The following is a 6856-nucleotide window of genomic DNA, read 5'->3' as shown; positions in this document are numbered from 1 at the left end:
AGATAGTTACCACACTAAGAATGTGGCCCCAGATAGTTACCACACTAAGAATGTGGCCACAGATAGTTACCACGCTATGAATGTGGCCCCAGATAGTTACCACACTAAGAATGTGGCCCCATATAGTTACCACGCTAAGAATGTGGCCCCAGATAGTTACCACGCTAAGAATGTGGCCCCAGATAGTTACCACGCTAAGAATGTGGCCTCAGATAGTGTTACCACGCTAAGAATGTGGCCCCAGATAGTTACCACGCTTAGAATGTGGCCCCAGATAGTTACCACAGTAAGAATGTGGCCCCAGATAGTTACCACACTACGAATGTGGCCCCAGATAGTTACCACGCTAAGAATGTGGCCCCAGATAGTTACCACGCTAAGAATGTGGCCCCAGATAGTTACCACGCTAAGAATGTGGCCCCAGATAGTGTTACCACGCTAAGAATGTGGCCCCCAGATAGTTACCACACTTAGAATGTGGCGCCAGATAGTTACCACGCTAAGAATGTGGCCCCAGATAGTAACCACGCTAAGAATGTGGCCCCAGATAGTTACCACACTAAGAATGTGGCCCCAGATGGTTACCGCGCTAAGAATGTGGCCCCAGATAGTTACCACACTAAGAATGTGGCCCCCGATTGTTACCACGTTAAGAATGTGGCCCCAGATAGTTACCACGCTATGAATGTGGCCCCAGATAGTTACCACACTAAGAATGTGGCCGCAGATAGTTACCGCGCTAAGAATGTGGCCCCAGATAGTGTTACCACACTAAGAATGTGGCCGCAGATAGTTACCACACTTAGAATGTAGCCCCAGATAGTTACCACGCTAAGAATGTGGCCCCAGATAGTTACCACGCTAAGAATGTGGCACCAGATAGTTACCACGCTAGGAATGTGGCCCCAAATAGTGTTACCACGCTAAGAATGTGGCCCCAGATAGTTACCACACTAAGAATGTGGCCCCAGATAGTTACCACGCTAAGAATGTGGCCCCAGATAGTTACCACGCTAAGAATGTGGCCCCAAATAGTGTTACCACGCTAAGAATGTGGCCCCAGATAGTTACCACGCTAAGAATGTGGCCCCAGATAGTTACTACACTAAGAATGTGGCCCCAGATAGTTACCGCGCTAAGAATGTGGCCGCAGATAGTGTTACCATACTGAGAATGTGGCCGCAGATAGTTACCACACTTAGAATGTGGCCCCAGTTAGTTACCACGCTAAGAATGTGGCCCCAAATAGTTACCACGCTAAGAATGTGGCACCAGATAGTTACCACGCTAAGAATGTGGCCCCAGATAGTTACCTAGCAAAGAATGTGGCCCCAGAGAGTTACCACGCTAAGAATGTGGCCCCAGATAGTTACCACGCAAAGAATGTGGCCCCAGATAGTTACCACGCTATGAATGTGGCCCCTGATAGTGTTACCACACTGAGAATGTGGCCCCAGATAGTGTTACCACGCTAAGAATGTCGTCCCAGATAGTTACCACACTAAGAATGTGGCCCCAGATAGTTACCACACTAAGAATGTGGCCCCTGATAGTGTTACCACACTGAGAATGTCGCCTCAGATAGTTACCACACTAAGAATGTGGCCCAGATAGTTACCACACTAAGAATGTGGCCCAGATAGTTACCACGCTAAGAATGTGGCCCCAGATAGTTACCACGCTAAGAATGTGGCCCCAGATAGTGTTACCACGCTAAGAATGTGGCCCCCAGATAGTTACCACACTTAGAATGTGGCCCCAGATAGTTTACCACGCTAAGAATGTGGCCCCAGATAGTTACCACGCTAAGAATGTGGCCCCAGATAGTTACCACACTAAGAATGTGGCCCCAGATAGTTACCGCGCTAAGAATGTGGCCCCAGATAGTTACCACACTAAGAATGTGGCCCCAGATAGTTACCACGTTAAGAATGTGGCCCCAGATAGTTACCACGCTAAGAATGTGGCCCCAGATAGTTACCACACTAAGAATGTGGCCCCAGATAGTTACCGCGCGAAGAATGTGACCCCAGATAGTGTTACCACACTAAGAATGTGGCCGCAGATAGTTACCACACTTAGAATGTGGCCCCAGATAGTTACCACGCTAAGAATGTGGCCCCAGATAGTTACCACGCTAAGAATGTGGCACCAGATAGTTACCACGCTAAGAATGTGGCCCCAGATAGTGTTACCACGCTAAGAATGTGGCCGCAGATAGTTACCACACTAAGAATGTGGCCCCAGATAGTTACCACGCTAAGAATGTGGCCCCAGATAGTTACCACACTAAGAATGTGGCCCCAGATAGTTACCACACTAAGAATGTGGCCCCAGATAGTTACCACGCTAAGAATGTGGCCCCAGATAGTTACCACGCTAATGAATGTGGCCCCAGATAGTTACCACGCTAAGAATGTGGCCCCAGATAGTTACCACGCTAAGAATGTGGCCCCAGATAGTTTACCACACTAAGAATGTGGCCCCAGATAGTTACCACGCTAAGAATGTGGCCCCAGATAGTGTTACCACACTAAGAATGTGGCCCCAGATAGTTACCACGCTAAGAATGTGGCCCCAAATAGTTACCACGCTAAGAATGTGGCACCAGATAGTTACCACGCTAAGAATGTGGCCCCAGATAGTTACCACGCAAAGAATGTGGCCCCAGATAGTTACCACGCTATGAATGTGGCCCCTGATAGTGTTACCACACTGAGAATGTGGCCCCAGATAGTGTTACCACGCTAAGAATGTCGTCCCAGATAGTTACCACACTAAGAATGTGGCCCCAGATAGTTACCACACTAAGAATGTGGCCCCTGATAGTGTTACCACACTGAGAATGTCGCCTCAGATAGATACCACACTAAGAATGTGGCCCAGATAGTTACCACACAAAGAATGTGGCCCAGATAGTTACCATGCTAAGAATGTGGTCCCAGATAGTTACCACGCAAAGAATGTGGCCCCAGATAGTTACCACACTAAGAATGTGGCCTCAGATAGTTACCACGCTAAGAATGTGGCCCCCGATAGATACCACGCAATGAATGTGGCCCCAGATAGTTACCACGCTAAGAATGTGGCCCCAGATAGTTACCACGCTAAGAATGTCGTCCCAGATAGTTACCACACTAAGAATGTGGCCCCAGATAGTTACCACACTAAGAATGTGGCCCCAGATAGTGTTACCACGCTAAGAATGTGGCCCCAAATAGTGTTACCACGCTAAGAATGTGGCCCCAGATAGTTACAACACTAAGAATGTGGCCCCAGATAGTTACCACGCTAAGAATGTGGCCCCAGATAGTTACCACGCTAAGAATGTGGCCCCAGATAGTTACCACGCTAAGAATGTGGCCCCAGATAGTGTTACCACGCTAAGAATGTGGCCCCCAGATAGCTACCACACTTAGAATGTGGCCCCAGATAGTTACCACGCTAAGAATGTGGCCCCAGATAGTTACCACGCTAAGAATGTGGCCCCAGATAGTTACCACACTAAGAATGTGGCCCCAGATAGTTACCACGTTAAGAATGTGGCCCCAGATAGTTACCACGCTAAGAATGTGGCCCCAGATAGTTACCACACTAAGAATGTGGCCCCAGATAGTTACCGCGCTAAGAATGTGGCCCCAGATAGTGTTACCACTACTAAGAATGTGGCCGCAGATAGTTACCACACTTAGAATGTGGCCCCAGATAGTTACCACGCTAAGAATGTGGCCCCAGATAGTTACTACGCTAAGAATGTGGCACCAGATAGTTACCACGCTAAGAATGTGGCCCCAAATAGTGTTACCACGCTAAGAATGTGGCCCCAGATAGTTACCACACTAAGAATGTGGCCCCAGATAGTTACCACGCTAATAATGTGGCCCCAGATAGTTACCACACTAAGAATGTGGCCCCAGATAGTTACCACGTTAAGAATGCGGCCCCAGATAGTTACCACGCTAAGAATGTGGCCCCAGATAGTTACCACACTAAGAATGTGGCCGCAGATAGTTACCACACTTAGAATGTGGCCCCAGATAGTTACCACGCTAAGAATGTGGCCCCAAATAGTTACCACGCTAAGAATGTGGCCCCAAATAGTGTTACCACGCTAAGAATGTGACCCCAGATAGTTACCACGCTAAGAATGTGGCCCCAGATAGTGTTACCACGCTAAGAATGTGGCCCCAGATAGTTACCACGCTAAGAATGTGGCCCCAGATAGTTACCACACTAAGAATGTGGCCCCAGATAGTTACCACGCTAAGAATGTGGCCGCAGATAGTGTTACCACTACTAAGAATGTGGCCCCAGATAGTTACCACACTAAGAATGTGGCCCCAGATAGTTACCACGCTAAGAATGTGGCCCCAGATAGTTACCACGCTAAGAATGTGGCACCAGATAGTTACCACGCTAAGAATGTGGCCCCAGATAGTTACCACGCTAAGAATGTGGCCCCAGATAGTTACCACGCTAAGAATGTGGCCCCAGATAGTTACCACACTAAGAATGTGGCCCCAGATAGTGTTACCACGCTAAGAATGTCGTCCCAGATAGTTACCACACTAAGAATGTGGCCCCAGATAGTTACCACACTAAGAATGTGGCCCCTGAGAGTGTTACCACACTGAGAATGTCGCCTCAGATAGTTACCACACTAAGAATGTGGCCCAGATAGTTACCACACTAAGAATGTGGCCCAGATAGTTACCACGCTAAGAATGTGGCCACAGATAGTTACCACGCTAAGAATGTGGCCCCAGATAGTGTTACCACGCTAAGAATGTGGCCCCCAGATAGTTACCACACTTAGAATGTGGCCCCAGATAGTTTACCACGCTAAGAATGTGGCCCCAGATAGTTACCACGCTAAGAATGTGGCCCCAGATAGTTACCACACTAAGAATGTGGCCCCAGATAGTTACCGCGCTAAGAATGTGGCCCCAGATAGTTACCACAATAAGAATGTGGCCCCAGATAGTTACCACGTTAAGAATGTGGCCCCAGATAGTTACCACGCTAAGAATGTGGCCCCAGATAGTTACCACACTAAGAATGTGGCCCCAGATAGTTACCACGCTAAGAATGTGGCCCCAGATAGTGTTACCACACTAAGAATGTGGCCGCAGATAGTTACCACACTTAGAATGTGGCCCCAGATAGTTACCACGCTAAGAATGTGGCCCCAGATAGTTACCACGCTAAGAATGTGGCACCAGATAGTTACCACGCTAAGAATGTGGCCCCAAATAGTGTTACCACGCTAAGAATGTGGCCCCAGATAGTTACCACACTAAGAATGTGGCCCCAGATAGTTACCACGCTAAGAATGTGGCCCCAGATAGTTACCACACTAAGAATGTGGCCGCAGATAGTTACCACACTAAGAATGTGGCCCCAGATAGTTACCACGCTAAGAATGTGGCCCCAGATAGTTACCACGCAATGAATGTGGCCCCAGATAGTTACCACGCTAAGAATGTGGCCCCAGATAGTTACCACGCTAAGAATGTGGCCCCAGATATTTACCACACTAAGAATGTGGCCCCAGATAGTTACCACGCTAAGAATGTGGCCCCAGATAGTTACCACGCTAAGAACGTGGCCCCAGATAGTGTTACCACACTTAGAATGTGGCCCCAGATAGTTACCACGCTAAGAATGTGGCCCCAAATAGTTACCACGCTAAGAATGTGGCACCAGATAGTTACCACGCTACGAATGTGGCCCCAGATAGTTACCACGCAAAGAATGTGGCCCCAGATAGTTACCACGCTATGAATGTGGCCCCTGATAGTGTTACCACACTGAGAATGTGGCCCCAGATAGTGTTACCACGCTAAGAATGTCGTCCCAGATAGTTACCACACTAAGAATGTGGCCCCAGATAGTTACCACACTAAGAATGTGGCCCCTGATAGTGTTACCACACTGAGAATGTCGCCTCAGATAGATACCACACTATGAATGTGGCCCAGATAGTTACCACACAAAGAATGTGGCCCAGATAGTTACCATGCTAAGAATGTGGTCCCAGATAGTTACCACGCAAAGAATGTGGCCCCAGATAGTTACCACACTAAGAATGTGGCCCCAGATAGTTACCACGCTAAGAATGTGGCCCCAGATAGTTACCACGCTAAGAATGTGGCCCCAGATAGTTACCACGCTAAGAATGTGGCCCCAGATAGTTACCACGCTAAGAATGTGGCCCCAGATAGTTACCACACTAAGAATGTGGCCCCAGATAGTTACCACACTAAGAATGTGGCCCCAGATAGTGTTACCACGCTAAGAATGTGGCCCCAGATAGTTACCACGCTAAGAATGTGGCCCCAGATAGTTACCACACTAAGAATGTGGCCCCAGATAGTTACCACGCTAAGAATGTGGCCCCAGATAGTTACCACGCTAAGAATGTGGCCCCAGATAGTTACCACGCTAAGAATGTGGCCCCAGATAGTGTTACCACGCTAAGAATGTGGCCCCCAGATAGTTACCACACTTAGAATGTGGCCCCAGATAGTTACCACGCTAAGAATGTGGCCCCAGATAGTTACCACGCTAAGAATGTGGCCCCAGATAGTTACCACACTAAGAATGTGGCCCCAGATAGTTACCACGCTAAGAATGTGGCCCCAGATAGTTACCACGCTAAGAATGTGGCCCCAGATAGTTACCACACTAAGAATGTGGCCCCAGATAGTTACCACGCTAAGAATGTGGCCCCAGATAGTGTTACCACTACTAAGAATGTGGCCGCAGATAGTTACCACACTAAGAATGTGGCCCCAGATAGTTACCACGCTAAGAATGTGGCCCCAGATAGTTACCACGCTAAGAATGTGGCACC

General features: G+C 48.3%; 1 protein-coding gene across 2 annotated transcripts in view; it reads left to right on the top strand.

Annotated features, from left to right (window-relative positions):
* The window catches only part of LOC123770443 (uncharacterized), a 254733-nt gene that overhangs the window by 52547 nt on the left and 195330 nt on the right, over positions 1-6856 (top strand). The gene's annotated exons all lie outside the window — the stretch shown is intronic.

The sequence above is a fragment of the Procambarus clarkii genome, chromosome 46 (assembly GCF_040958095.1).
Source record: "Procambarus clarkii isolate CNS0578487 chromosome 46, FALCON_Pclarkii_2.0, whole genome shotgun sequence".
NCBI classification, from domain to species: domain Eukaryota; kingdom Metazoa; phylum Arthropoda; class Malacostraca; order Decapoda; family Cambaridae; genus Procambarus; species Procambarus clarkii.
Note: the sequence above shows the minus strand (reverse complement) of the source record. Positions and strands in the feature narration are given on the sequence as shown.